Source organism: Canis lupus, chromosome X, assembly GCF_048164855.1.
Source record: "Canis lupus baileyi chromosome X, mCanLup2.hap1, whole genome shotgun sequence".
NCBI lineage: Eukaryota > Metazoa > Chordata > Mammalia > Carnivora > Canidae > Canis > Canis lupus.
The window spans coordinates 77,577,251-77,593,302 of NC_132876.1; the positions used below are offsets into that span (position 1 = coordinate 77,577,251).

Genomic DNA, 16,052 nt, shown 5'->3' on the forward strand with positions numbered 1-16,052 from the left:
AAGGAATCCAGAAATGAAGAACATGGGATATTTGAGATGTAATTGTAAAAATATGAAAGTCAAAAAGGGAAAAACTTAAAAATGAAGAGTTGATAAAAGAATGTCATTAAGGAAGAAAAAATATTGAAAGAATATTGAAAATTTTAAATCTGAAATATAAGCAAATCATAAGGAAGAAAATCTTGAGTTCCACATATTATTTTCCCTCAGTCCTGGAGCTTTCAGGGCTTCTTGGTCAGCAACTTGCTTTTCCCGTTCTTTCCAGCTGGTCTTCTTGGGGAGGGGCCTGGTTCGCTGATTTTGGTGTGTCTGTGCCTGGGCGGAGATGCCCTGCCCCTTGCCAGGTGGCTACCTTTGTGTAACCTGTTTGTCCTATGAGGCCGTTGTTCCCTAGAGGCCGATGTTTCTCCAGGGTGAAAGGAGAAAAAAAATAGTGGTGCCCAGATCTCCAGCCCTGGAGCCAAGAGCTCCCAGCCTGTACCGAACTGCAGTGTCTTGGTGCACACTGGCTCAGATCCTCCTGGGGACAGGCACGGGGCATTGATTCATACAATTGGGAGGACTCGGGTTGACAGAACTTTCCCTATCTTTTTCACTCCCTGGCTCTGCCTCTCCAGGAGAGAATAGAGGATATCCCCCTTCTGTCCACTGCCAGTCCCTGGGGCAGAGAGTGCTCAGCCACCTGACTGCACACCTGGTCTGCCTCTCCCAGATGCCCCAGGAGGGTTGCTGCTTTCCAGTCCTTTATGGGGACCTAGGACACCATCAGTCCCTTGATGTGACCATGGTTTGCAGTTTATGTCACAAGTTGAATTTTCCCAGGTGACTCTGTGTTTCCAAGAATACTGAGACTTCATTGCCCCTCCTGTGATTCTGCCCTATGTCACCACTGAGCACTTTTCAGGGGAAGGCTCTCTCAGGAGCAGATTTCTAAAGGTCTGGATTGTGTGCTTTACATCTTTCCTGCAGCGGCTTACAAAGTTTCCCTCCCCCTGCCATTTGTCTTCCAATATATCCCCTCCATTTCTCTTCTCCACACTCCTACCTTGTAAGAAGCAATCACTTTTCTCTCTGTAGGGTTCCATCTGTTCTTTTTATATCTCAGGTTGAATTCATAGGTGTTCAAGATGGTTTGAAAGTTATCTAGTTACGTTTGGGGAACCAGGTAAAACAAAGACCCCTAATTCTCCACCCTCTTGCCTCCCCCTTGCATTTTGGTTTTCTTGGTTCTTTTTTTTTTGCAAAAACTTATTATATTGATGAAGTCCTGATAGTTCATTTTTGCTTTTAATCCCTTCCCATTAGAGATCTCTCTAGAAGTTGCTGTGGCAACTTGATTTTTGTGTATGATGTATGAAAGTAGTGCAGTTTCATTCTTCTGCATGTAGCTGTCCAATTTTCCCAACACCATTTGTTGGAAAGACAGTCTTTTATCCACTGGCTATTCTTTACTGCTTTGTTGAAGATTACTTGACCATATGGGTTGATTACTTGACCGTATGTTGAGGGTCCATTTGTGGCTTCTCTATTCTTTTCCACTGATCTATGTGCTTGTTTTTATATTAGTACCATACTGTCTTGATTAAAGCTTTGTAAAACACCTTGAAGTCCATAAATGTGGCACCCCCTCCTTTGGTTTTCTTTTTTAAAAATACTTTGTCTATTTAGGTTCTTTTGTAGTTCCATACAAATTTTAGGACTGTTTGTGGCAGCTATGTGACAAATTCTAATAGTATTTTGATAGGGACTGCATTGAATGTGTAGATTACTTTAGGTAGCATAGATATTATAACAATATTTATTCTTCCAATCCATGAACATACAATATTTTTCCATTTTTTTGTGTCTTCCTCAATTTCTCTCCTAAGTATTCTATGCTTTTCAATGTACATATCTTTTACCCCTTTGCTTAGGTTTATTCCTGGGTATCTTATAGTTTTTGTTGCAATTGTAAATGGGGTCAATTCTTTGATTTCTCTTTCTGCTGCTTCCTTTATAGTGTATAGAAATGCAACAGACTTCCATGCATTGATTTTATATCCCAAGATTAAGCTTAATTCCTGTATCAGTTATTACATTTTTTGAGTGGTCTTTTGGGTTTCCTAAATAGAGTATCATGTTGTCTGGAAAGAGTGAAAGTTTGACTTCTTTGCTGATTTGAATGCCTTTTATATCTTTTTGCTGGTGATTGCTGTGGCTAGTACTTCCAGTACTATGATGTACAACAGAGGTGATCATGGCTATCCTCTTCAATATTATATAGTGTCCTTCTTCATCTCTTCTTACAGTCTTTTGTTTAACATTTAGTTTGTGTAATATTAGGATGGCTTCTCCAGCTTTTGATGCCCATTAGCATTATAAATCATTCCCCACTCCTTACGTTCAATCTGGAGGTTTTTTTGGGTCTAAAATTAGTCCCTTTTAAGCAGCATATCAATGGGTCCTTTTTAATATACCCTATGTCCCATAGGGTACCCATAGGTACCCTATGTCCTTTTATGAATATTTTGTTTATTTGAGAGATAGAGATAGAGACAGAGAGAGAAAGAGGCAGAGAGAGCACAAGCAGGAGTGGAGGAGAGGGGCAGAGGAAGAGGGAGAAACGGACTTCCCGCTAAGCAGGGATCCCAATGTAGGTATCCATCCCAGGACCTGGGATCAAGACCTTAGCCAAAGGCAGAGGCTGACTGAGATATCCAGGAGCCCTGATACCCTATGTCTTTTGATTAGAGCATTGAGTCCATTTACATTCACAGTAATTATTGAAAGATATGAGTTTAATACCATTTTATTAACTGTAAATTCGAAATTTCTATAGATTGTCTCTGTTTCCTTTTGTTCTTTGATAACTTTGGTCTCTCTTTCCAATAAAAGAGTCTCCATTAATATTTCTTACAGGGCAAGTTTAGTGTTCACTAACGAATTCTTTTCGCTTTTGTTTGTCTTGGAAACGATTTATCTCTCCTCATGTGAATAATAGCCTTGATGGATAAAGATTCTGGGTTGCATATTTTTCTCATTTAAAACGTTGACTATATCTTGCTAGTCTTTTGTGGCCTCCCAGGCCTCTGTGGATGGCTCTGCTGCCAATCTTATGTATCTAGTCTTGTACATTAAGGATCTCTTGTCCAAGCAGTTTTCAAGGTTTTCTCTTTATCTTTATAACATGCAAATTTAACTAAAATATTTCATACTACTGCTGTATGTTTGTTGATTTTGTTGGGACTGCTCTGTGCCTATTGCATTTGTTTGTTTGTTTTTTACATATGTTATTTAAATTCAATTTGCCAACATATAGTATAGCACCCAGTGCTCATCCCATCAGGTGCCCTCCTCAGTGCTCGTCACTTAGTTACCCCATGCCCCCACAGACCTCCCCTTCCACAACCTTTTGTTTGTGTCCCAAAGTTAGGAGTCTCTTATGGTTTGTTTACCTCTCTAATTTTTCCCCGCTTAGTTCCCCCCTTCCCTTAAAATCCCATTTACTATTTCTTATATTCCACAGATGAGTGAAACCATATGATGATCGTCCTTCTCCAATTAACTTACTGCACTCAGCATAATACCCTACAGTTCCATCCATATTGAAGCAAATGGTGAGTATTTGTCTCTTCTGATGGCTGAATAATATTCCATTGTGTGTGTGTGTGTGTGTGTGTGTGTACACCTTCTTTATTAATCTGCTGAAGGACATTGGGGCTACTTCTACACTTGGGCTATTGTGGACATTCCTGCTATGAACATTGGGGTGCAGGTGTCCTACCACTTCACTACATCAGTATCTATGGGGTAAATACCCAGTAGTACAATTGCTCGGTGGTAGGGTAATTCTATTTTTAACTTCTTGAGGAACCTCCACACTGTTTTCCAGAGTGGCTGTACAAGTATGCATTCCCACCAACAGTGCAAGAGGGTTCCTTTTTCTCCACATTCTCTCCAACATTTGTTGTTTCCTGTCTTGTTGATTTCCGCCATACTCACTGCTGTGAGGTGGTAACTCACTGAGGTTTTGATTTGTATTTCCTTGATGACAAGTGATGTGGAGCATTTCTTCATGTGCTTCTTAGCCATGTGTATGTCTTCTTTGGTGAAATTTCTGCTCATATCTTCTGCCCATTTCATTATTGGATTTTTTGTTTCTTGAGTGTTGAGTTTAATAAGTTCTTTATACATCTTGGATACTAGCCCTTTGTCTGATGTGTCATTTGCAAATATCTTCTCCCATTCTGTAGGTTGTCTTTTAGTTTTGTTGACTGTTTCTTTGGCTGTGCAGAAGCTTTTTACCCTTGTTAAGTCCCACTACATCATTTTTGCTTTTGTTTCCCTTGTCTTCATAGATGCATCTTGCAAGAAGTTACTGTGGCCAAGTTCAAAAAGGGTGTTGCCTGTATTCCCCTCTAGCATTTCGATGGATTGTTGTCTCACATTTAGATTTTTCAACCATTTTGAGTTTACCATTGTGTATGGTGTAAGATAATGGTTCAGTTTCATTGTTCTGCACATGGCTGATCAATTTTGTCAACACCATTTATTGAAGAGACTCTCCTTTTTCCAGCGGATATTCTTTCCTGCTTTGTCCCTTTTTAGTTGACCATAGAGTTGAGGGCTCATTTCTGGGTTCTCTATTCTGTTCCATTGATCCATGTGTCTGTTTTTGTGCCAGTACCATACGGTCTTGATAATCACAGTTTCGTGATACAGAGTAAAATCTGGCATTGTGATGCCTCCAGCTTTGGTTTTCTTTTTCAATATTTCTCTGCCTATTTGGGACCTTTGATGATTCCATAGAAATCTTAAGATTATTTGTCCCAAGTCTGTGAAGAAAGTCCATGTTATTTTGATAGGGATTACATTGAATGTAAATTACCCTGGGTAACACAGACATTTTCACAAAATTTAGACTTCCAATCCATGAGCATAGAATGGTTGTTTTCCATCTCTCTGTGTCTTCTTCAGTTTTTTTCAGAAGTGTTCTGTAGTTTTTAGGGTATATTTACTTTACCTCTTTGGTTAGGTTTATTCCTAGGTTTCCTTTTATGAGTGCAATTGTAAATGGGATTGATTCCTTAATTTCTCTTTCTTCAGGCTCCTTGTTAGTGTACAGAAATGCCACTGATTTCTGGGCATTGATTTTGTATCCTGCCACATTGCTGAATTGCTGTATGAGTTCTAGAAATCTTGGGGTGGAGTCTATTACATTTTCTATATACAGTATCAAATCATCTGTGAAGAGGGAGAGTTTTACTTCTTTTCTTTCCCCAATTTGAGTGCCTTTTTTATTGTTGTTGTCTGATTGCTGAGGCTAGGACTTTTAGTACTATGTTGAATAACAGTGGTGAGAGTGGATATTTCTGTAGTGTTCCTGATCTTAGGGGAAAGGCTCTCAGTTTTTGGCCATTGAGAATGATATTTGCTGTGGGCTTTTCAAAAAACGCTTTTAAGATATTGACTATCCCTATAATTTGAAGAGTTTTAATCAGGAATCAATGCTGTATTTTGTCAAATGATTTCTCTGCATCTAATGAGAGGATCATATGGTTCTTGGTTTTTCTCTTGTTGATATGATCTATCACAAGTGTTGAACCAGCTTTGCATCCCCGGGATAAATTCCACTTGGTTGTGGTGAAGAATCTTCTTAATGTATTGTTGGATCCTATTGGCTAGTATCTTGGTGAGAATTTTTGCATCTGTGTTCATCAGGGATATTGGTCTGGAATTCTTTTAAGCAGGGTCTTTGTCTGGCTTTCGAATCAAGATAATGCTGGCCTCATACAACAAGTTTGGAAGTATCCCTTCCCTTTCTATCCTTCAGAACAGCTTTAATAGAATAGGTATTATTTCTTCTTAAATGTTTGATAGAATTCCCCTGGGAAGGCATCTGGCCCTGGACTTTTGTCTTGGGAGGTTTTGATGACTGCTTCAATTTCCTCCCTGGTTATCACCCTGTTCAGGTTTTCTGTTTCTTCCTGTTCCAGTTTTGGTTGTTTGTGGTTTTCCAGAAATGCATCCATTTCTTCTAGATTGCCTAATTTATTGGCATATAGCTGCTTATAAGAAGTTTTTAAAATTGTTTGTATTTCCTTTGTATTAGTTTTGATCTCTCCTATTTCATTCATGATTTTATTAATTTGAGTCTTTTCTCTTTTCTTTTTAATAAGGCTGGCTAATGGTTTATCTATCTTATAAATTCTTTCAAAGAACCAACTCCTGGTTTTGTTGATCTGTTCTGCAGGTATTCTGGTCTCTATTTCATTGAGTTCTGCTCAAATCTTTATTAACTCTCTTCTGCTTGGTGTAGGTTTTATTTGCTGTTCTTTCCTTTAGGTGCAAGGTTAGCTTGTGTATTTGAGCTTTTTCCAATTTTTTGAGGGATGCTTGTATTGGGATGTGTTTCCTTCTGAGGACTGCTTTTACTGTATCCCAAAGATTTTGAACAGTTTTATCTTCATTTTCATTAGTTTCCATGAATATTTTTATTCTTTAATTTCCTGGTTGACCCATTCATCTTTTAGCAGGATGGTCTTTAACCTCCATGTGTTTGAGTTTCTTCCAAATTTCTTCTTGTGCTTGATTTCAAGTTTCAAAGCATCATGGTCTGAAAATATGCAGGGGACAATCCCAATCTTTTGGTATCGGTTGAGACCTGATTTGTGACCCAGTATGTGGTGTCTTCTGGAGAAAGTCCCATGTGCACTTGAGAGGAATTCAGTTGTGTTCAGATGCAAAGTTCTGTAAATATCTGTGAAATCCATCTGATCCAGTGTATCATTTACAGCTCTTGTTTCTTTGGAGATGTTTTGCTTAGAAGATCTTAGACAGTTATTCTTGTAAGCCTCTGGACAGTTGGTGGATAAGACACAGAATTACCTTGCTATCCCTCCACCAAGAGTGTACCTGGGAAAACTTGACCCAATAGGTAACTGAATGACTGGGGAGCTATAACCTCCCTTCCTCCTTCTCTCTGTAACAGCACTCTAGCCCATCTTAAGGTTTACATTGCTTCAAGTTAACACACTGCTTACTTCCTGACCTAAGGCCCTTGATCTGTAACAGAGGTAATTTACTTTCTCTGAGACTTGCAGACCATTGGCCTTGAGGAGTGAAGAATTAAAACTTTCCAAGTCCACAGAGCCTAGCAAGTCTGTTTGGAGCTGCCTTGGCCTTCCCGATGACCCTAGCAATTTCTTTTAGCAAAATGTTTTTCTTTCTTTCAGGTCACATAAATGATTTTACTTACCTCCCTTTGTATATCTGTAGAACTTGCCCTCCTTTGTAGAAAGAACAGAGTACTCCTGCACATCACGAAACAAGAACCAACCCCTCTCACAATCACTGAGCACTGAGGTAATGTTTGTAGCTGGTATCATCATTCTGCTCATAATCAAGAAATATTATTTCATTCAATCGTGAAATTTAAGAAACAAAACAGATAAACATAGGGGCAGCGAACAAAAAATAAGATTAAAACAGAGAGGGAGGTAAACCATAAGAGACTCTATAGTTAAGAAAACAAACTGAGGGTTGCTGGAGTGGAGGTAGTTGGGGGATGGGCTAGCTGGGTGATGGGTATTAAAAAGGGCACTTGTTGGCAGGAGCCCTGGGTGTTATATGTAAGTGATGAATCACTAAATTCTATTGCAACCAATACTATACTATATGTTAACTTGAATTATAAAATAAAATAAATAAGATAAATAAAATGTTGCAAGGCACTGCACTTCATTTGATGATGAACTACCCTAAAGACCTTCAAAAGGCCCTCCCTGGGTCAGGCATAAATCTTGTGGTTGCCTTTTGGAGAAGAGTCCGTCTTCTCTATAGCTTTCTGGCCTCCTGAATAAAGCTCAATTTCCTTTCGAATCAAAACTAGTCTCTTGAGGAATGGTCTTTCAGGAAACAGGCAACCAACTTGGATTTGGTAACATCTCCAGGTTACTTTGATGATTTTCTTTTAGATTGTTGATTCCCATTCCCTACTCTAGATCCCTACGAAATCCATAGTCTGGACCATGAATAACAGCCCAGTTAGCTGAGGCCCAGACTGGGACCTACTTCCAGTAATCCCCAACTATAATTTTGACAGTCATATACGTCCAAAAACAGCTTAGAAGTCACTTATCACCCATTCATACCTTTGTACAATGATAATTGCTGGAGTAATTGCATTCTCATTGGACTTGGTGATTTGGAATTCTGGCTCTTGACTTCCAGCCTGTCTCTCCCCAGTTCCAGTAGACTTTAGTTCATTCCCTCTCCCAACCTACTTTTTAAGAACTTCCAGCATGCCTCACACCTGGGTTATAACAATTCTACAATTACAATATTATGCTATTGCAATTCTACTATAACAAATAGAATATGACAATTCTATAAATCAGTATTATTTTTGTCTCATAAAGAAAAGTTGACAATATAATATTGTTTGCAACATAAAGCATTCTTGAAATGGCCCTTTTTTCTAAGCCACCTTACAGTGAAATTTCATATGCTAACTTCATAATATTTCTACTCAGCACAAAAAGTTAAGATTTTAACTCTCTTGATGCCTCTTCTTTTTTAATATATTTCAATAACTTGATATAGCTTTTTCATATCATTTATTCATTCAAGGAAAATTCAGTGAACACTAGTGTTATAGTTATGCTAGGTGTTGATAATAAGAAAATAATTTTGAAGAGCATTTGCATAATAGTATTGTAGGATACTAGCTTCAGATGTTAACTGATGCTCAAAGAACAAAGAATTATATTTTCAAGTGGGCTTGCTTTTTGAAACTTTTCAATATAAGCTAGCAAATAAAAGGTTTTGACAAGTCCAGAAGTAGAAAACAAAAACTGTTTAAGAGTAGAAAGAAAACATTTTCCTTTTCACTGATTAGCAGCCTCTCCCAAAGCTCTCATTCTCTCCAACAGTTTTTCTTTAACTGTTGAGAAGCCCTAGTAGTGAATTTAATGTCTAATTATTGTCAGAATGAGCAGTTTAGTGTCAACTGTGTTAAGATTAAGACTCATATTTGGCAGATCATTTCCATCATGACATATGCATGGAAGTAATGGAAGTCAGTGCATGGGAGCCAGAATAAGATACCTTCAGAACCTTAAGAAAATGTATTGGACAAGATCAGAAAAGCAGGATTTAATTTAATTTAATTTAATTTAATTTAATTTAATTTAATTTTAAATATTTTATTTATTCATGAGAGACAGAGAGAGAAAGAGAGAGAGAGAGAGAGAGAGAGAGAGAGAGAGAGAGATACACATGGGCAGAGGGAAAAGCAGATAAGCAGGCTTCCTGAGAGGAGCCTGATGTGGGACTTGATCCTAGGACCCCAGGATCATGACTTGAGCCAAAGGCAGATACTCAACCACTGATCCACTCAGGTGCCCAGAAAAGCAGAATTTTAAATCTGACCAAAGCATATTACAGATGAAGCTGTAAAACAATTAAGCTTGGGGACTTAGTGTAACATATATCCATATGTATATCCATATGTATACGTGCATATATGTACTCATGCACACAAATATGTAAATGGATTTCCGAAAAAACTATATTATTATATGAAAATATCTGTGATTACTACTGTTGACAAAGTCACCAGGTAATGTTAATGTTGCTTTCATTCATAGTTAATTGAAAGAAACGCTACCTTTCACTTGCAGGTTAAGAGAAATATTTTTTTTTTTTTCTGCAATGAAGCAAAGACTCCAGCCAGGTTCAGCAGCCTTGAAATAGGTGTTATACTTGGTTCTATGATTCAAATTTAAAGTGACAGGACCTTGAGCGTAGTGACAGACAATTGTCTTTTTTATGAATTCCATCCTGATGAATTAGAGGCAAAATAGAGCCTAACATAACAGTTGAATTTATCAGAGTCCACCTTAGCTAAAATAGCTTTATCACTAATCACTACTAGTCACTCTCTAGTTCACTATACTGTTTCATTGTCTTGATAGCAATTGTCATTATTTAAATGTTCTGTTATTGTTACTTAGTTTTTTGCTATCTCCACGAAAATGTAAAAATCTACGATAGGAATGCTGTCTTGTTCATTGTTGCATTCCCCATGCCTAGAACAAAGCCTACTACAGGCAACCACTGCATACTTGTTGAATAAATGAACAAAAACATGAATGACTATGCTGAAGGAAATAACCACCAGGCTATCATCTCAAGATGACTTCTTTTTTTTTTCATTTGTTTTTATTTGTTTGATTTGCCAACATATAGTATAACACCCAGTGCTCATGCTATCAAGTGCTCTCCTCAGTGCCTGTCACCCAGTTACCCCAACCCCCCACCTACCTCCCCTTCAGCTACCCTTAGTTTGTTTCGCAGTTAGGAGTCTCTCATGTTTTGTTACCCTCTCTAATTTTTCCCACTCATTTTCCCTCCTTTCCCTTATAATCCCTTTTACTATTTCTTATATTCCCCATATAGTGAAACCATATGATGATTGTCCTTCTCCGATTGACTTACTCACCATAATACCCTCCAGTTCTGTCCACGTGGAAGCAAATGGTGAGTATTCGTACTTTCTGATGGCTAATACTCCATTGTATATATATGCCACATTTTCTTTATTCATTCATCTGTTGAAGGACATCGAGGCTCCTTCCAGTTTGGCTATTGTGGACTTTGCTGCCATAAACATTGGGGTGCAGGTGTCCTGGAATTTCACTACATCTGTATCTTTGGGGTAAATACCCAGTAGTGCAATTGCTGGGTCATAGGGTAGCTCTATTTTTAACTCTTTGAGGAACATCCACACAGTTCTCCAGAGTGGCTGTACCAGTTTGCATTCCCACCAACAGTGCAAGAAGGTTCCCCTTCTCCACATCCTCTCCAACATCTGTTGTTTCTTGTCTTGTTAATAACTTTTATTATTTCTAACATACCTGAATCTCATTGCTGACACTTTCTCCATTTATGCTGCCAAAAATGCTCTTTTCTAAGAAACAGAAACAGGAACAAATTTAGGGGATTGAGGAAATCATGGCACTTTCAGGGACAATCCTATGACTGACTTTCTGAGAACATAAGGAAAATTCTTGCTTTGAAATGGTTGTCGTTACCATTTGAATACATGAAAATGAAAATGTTTTGTTTCTGACTGGGTGAGTAGAAACCCGTGTAAGATAGTTATTGAGGGCCTGTGGCCAATTATCAGTAAGTTGACCCAAGTATCAGCTACTCCAACTAACTGTAAAGTATCTAAATGGCTATCTTCTACCTTCTAGAACTTACTCAAAAGTCTATGGAAGTGTGATGATAAACACTGTTGTACACATCCAACCCCTCAGTACCCCCAAATGTAACCCTCTTGTGCCCCACTCCTGGGGAACAAACATAATATGACTCTCTGACTTCCTGGGATTATATTTAATAATTAATAGCTTATGCTTTGTCTTTAGCTCCAGAAGTTAAGTATCCCATTGGACAAACTTATCTTGAGCTCTTGGGTCAGGCTCTTTTACGATTCCTGAGAAAGTAGTAGGCTCCAAGGGCAGAGATAGGTTCAACACATCCCCTTTAGCTTCAGCTGTGTCTTAAGTAATCCAGAGATGTCACTGCGAGGTGCAGGGGAAAGAGTCTCTGGTGCTTTCCAAATGGTTTTTCTTTGACAGCCAATGTGAACTTGTATGTATTCTGACAAGTTTTACACACCCTTCTCCTGAAACTGCTTTAATAAAAATAATATGTACATGATACATACCAAATATATACCTATAGTGGTATGTTTGCAGAGGAAGCAGTTTTGCCCTTCCATCTGGCTATCAAAGCTGGAAGACAGAGCTAATGGTTATCTCTTAGGAGGCAGTGGAAGACAGAGCTAACGGCTATCTCTTAGAAGGCATAGTAATTGAATCCTTCCCCAGATCCCAGGAAAGTGTAAGATATACAATCAACTCTAAGAGCATATTTCTAATCCAAATCTAAAAACATTGAGACACACACTCTTACCAGAATTACACAGTGCATTAGAACCATTAGTGACGCAACAAGGAAGTAAGAAGAGTAAGATTCATAGCTGTGATTCAAAACAAATCTTCCTTAGCTAAAAGGATGGAGGAGAGGAAAATGACAATTTGTCTTTTCTATCTATATTTTTATCACTCTGAGAAGTGATTCAGTCTGCTCTGTGTGGATTTTAAGCATGCAGAATCTTGAAATTTTGCAGCAGCAGTTCAGTTTAGACTTGCTCCTACAAACTGTTGCTTCCGGTATACTAGGCATAGGTGTTGATAATTTGTCATCCCTCCAAAAACTTCATTCAAGTCTTGGTGCAATTGAGACTAACCAGCATATATTCCACTGGTGATGGTTTGGATCAAAGGGAATAGTCCTTTGGTTGTAAAGTGTGGACACTAGGCTTGGAAGTTGAAAAGTAGGCAGTGACTTTTGCTTTAAGATTGAAATAAGCTTGCACATTGCCAGACACCTTGGGATCACTTCATTGGAAACTACAACTAATCAGTCAGTTGGTGGTCCATCAGTGATGGACTGGTGGTCTATCAATCCATCTGTTGGCCTCTGCCACAAACTTATCTTACAGAGACTGTAAGGAAGAATCAGGAGAAGCACACTACTTGGTTCCCCTAACTAGTCTTCTGAGGAGAAATCAAAATAGAACCATATATTGACACACTATGAAAAACCTGTCAGATGAGGAAGGGTTTGAATCAGATGCAATATAACCATTCAGCTTGACTCTATCCCTATAGACCTTCTAAAAGGAAACCCTTATCAAACAAGAGAAGACCCGAAAACAGAAACTCTGGGAAGTCCTGGGATGACAACACCCACAGTCATGGGAAGCTCTGAACTCAACCTGGATTATAAAGCAGGAGTCATAAACCTAATGCACACAGGAGCCAGGCAGATAACATATATGAATGAAATGGGACAAATGGAAATTGTAGCAAATTGAATTTATTTAGGTTTTTTAATTTTAATTTCAGTATACTTAATGCACAGTGATGTATTAGTTTAAGGTATACAATATAGTGATTTAAAAAATTCTATATATTATTTGGTGTTTATCATGAAAAGTGTACTCTCTAATTCCCATCAGCTATTTAGCCAATCTCCCCACCCACCTCCCCTCTGGTAACCATCCGTTTTTTTCTCTACAGTTAAGAGTCTGTTTCTTGGTTAATTTCTCTTTTTATTCATTTTTTTGTTTATTAAATTCCACGTTTGAGTGAAATCATATGGTATTTGTCTTCTCTTATTGACTTATTTTACTTAGCATTATATTCTGTAGCTCCATCCATGTCATTGAAAATGGCAAGATTTCATTCTTTTTATGGCTGAATAATATTCTATTATGTATATATACCACATCTTCCTTATCCATTCATCTATTGATGGACACTTGGGCTGCTTCCATTATTTGGCTATTGTAAATAATGCTGCAATAAACATAGGGGGGCATGCATCACTTTGTATTAGTGTTTTTGGTATTTTGGGGGTAAATATCCAGGACTGCTATTACTGGATCATAGTATAGTTCTATTTTTAACTGTTTGAAGAACTTTGATATTATTTTCTAAAGTGGTTGCACCAATTTGCATTCCCAACAGTGCATGGGGGCTCCTTTTTATCCATATGCTTGCTAACACTTGTTTCTTGTGTACTTCTTTTAGCCATTATGAAAGGTGTGAGGTGATATCTTATTGTAGTTTTGGTTTGCATTTCCCAGATGAATTATGTTGAGCATTTTTACATATGCCTGTTGGCCATCTGTAGGCCTTCTTTGGAGAAATGTCTGTTCATGTCTTTTGTCCATTTTTTGAAATTTTTATTTTTATTTATTTTATTTAAATTCAATTAGCCAACATATAGTACATCATTAGTTTCATTAATTTATCAATTGTGTACAATACCCAGGGCTCATCACATCATATTCCCTCCTTAATTGCAGTCACCCAATTGCCCCATTCCACCACCCACTTCCCCTTCAGCTATCCTCAGTTTGTTTCCATAGTAAGGAATCTCTCAAGGTTTTTCTCACTCTCTGATGACTTCCCATTCAGTTTTCCTTCCCTTCCTGTCTGCCCATTTTTAATTTTATCTGTATTTTTGGCTCTAAAATTGCTTAAGTTCTTTATATGTTTTGGGAACTAATTCTTTTTTTTTTTAAAGATTTATTTATTTATTTATTTATGATAGAGAGAGAGAGAGAAGCAGAGACACAGGCAGAGGGAGAAGCAGGCTCCATCCCGGGAGCCTGACGTGGGATTCGATCCTGGGTCTCCAGGATCGTGCCCCGGGCCAAAGGCAGGCGCTAAACCACTGCGCCACCCAGGGATCCCGGGAACTAATTCTTTATAATACATGTCATTTGAAAATATTTTCTCCGGGGATCCCTGGGTGGCTCAGCGGTTTAGCGCCTGCCTTTGGCCCAGGGTGCGATCCTGGAGTCCCGGGATCGAGTCCCACATCGGGCTCCCAGCATGGAGCCTGCTTCTCCCTCCTCCTGTGTCTCTGCCTCTGTCTGTCTCTCTCTCTCTCTATCATAAATAAATAAATAAATAAATAAATAAATAAATAAATAAATCTTTTTTAAAAAAGAAAATATTTTCTCCTATTACATAGGTTATCTTTAGTTTTATTGATTACTTCCATCACTGTGACTTTTGAAGCTTTTATTTTTATTTAGTCCCAATAGTATATTTTTGCTTTTATTTCTCTTCCCTCAGGAGACATATTTAGAAAAATGTTGCTATGTTTGATATCCAGAGACATTTCTGCTTTTGTCCTTTCCTATGATTTATATGGTTTCAGGTCTCACATTAAAGGCTTTAAGTCATCTTGAGTTTCTTTTCTGTATGGTGTAAGAAAGTGCTTGGGTTTCATTCTTTTGCATGTTGTTGTACAGTTTTCCTGACAGTGTTGACTTTTTCCCATTGGATATTCTTGCCACTTCTGTCAAAGACAAGTTGACCATATAATTGTGGGTTTATTTCTGTTCTTTCTATTCTGTTCTATTGATCTATGTGTCTAATTTTATGCCAGTACCATATGGTTTTGATTACTACATCTTTGTAATATAACTTGAAATCTGGAATTCTGATACCTCCAGTTTTGTTCTTTTTCAAGATTGCTTTGGCTATTCTGAGTCTTTTGTGGTTCTGTACAAATTTTAAGATTGTTCTAGTTCTGTGAAAAAAGCTCTTGGCATTTTGATAGAGATTGCATTAAATGTGTAGATTGCTTTCGGTAGCATAGGCAGTTTGACAACATTTGTTCTTCCAATCAATGAGCATGGACTGTCTTTCAATAAATCTTTATTTTAAAATTTTATTTTATTTAAATACAATGAACATATAGTGTATCATTAGTTTCAGAGGCAGAGTTCAGTTATTCATCACTTGCATAAAACACCAAGTGCTCATGCTTTCCTTAATGGCCATCACTCATTTACTTCAACCCACTACCAACCTCCCTTCCAGCAACCCTCAGTTTGTTTCCAATAGTTATGAATCTCTTATGGTTTATCTCCCTCTCTGAATTTGTCTTATTTTATTTTTGCCTCCCTTCCCCTATGATCCTCTGTTTTGTTTCTTAAATTCCACACATGAGTAAAATAATTTGATAATTATCTTTCTCTGATTGTCATAATACCATCTAGTTCCATCCAGTGATCTATGTGTCTCTTACTGTGTCAGTACCATGCTGTCTTGATGATTACAGCTTTGTAATACATCTTGAACTCCAGAATTGTGATACCACCAGCTTTGGTTTTCTTTTTCAACATTCCTCTGGCTATTCAGGGTCTTTTCTTTGTCCATACACATTTTAGGATTATTTGTTCCAGTTCTGTGAAAAATGCTGATGGTATATTGCTATGGATTGCATTGAGTGTGTAGATTGTTCTGGGTAGTATAGACATTTCAACAGTATTTGTTTTTCCAGTCTACAAGCATGCAATGTTTTTCCAATTCATTTTGTCTTCCACAATTTCATTCTTAAGTGTTCTAAGCTTACAGAATACAGATCCTTTACTTCTTTGGTTAGGTTTATTCCTAAGTATTGTATAGTTTTTG

General features: G+C 37.8%; 1 long non-coding RNA gene across 2 annotated transcripts in view; it reads left to right on the plus strand.

Annotated features, from left to right (window-relative positions):
• LOC140627345 (uncharacterized) overlaps positions 1 to 16,052 on the plus strand; it is an 81,636-nt gene that overhangs the window by 18,896 nt on the left and 46,688 nt on the right. For both annotated transcript variants that reach the window (XR_012026145.1, XR_012026144.1), the window contains exons 2-3: positions 3,506 to 3,596; positions 10,441 to 10,521. This is a non-coding gene — a long non-coding RNA (uncharacterized lncRNA). The remainder of the gene's footprint in view (positions 1 to 3,505; positions 3,597 to 10,440; positions 10,522 to 16,052) is intronic.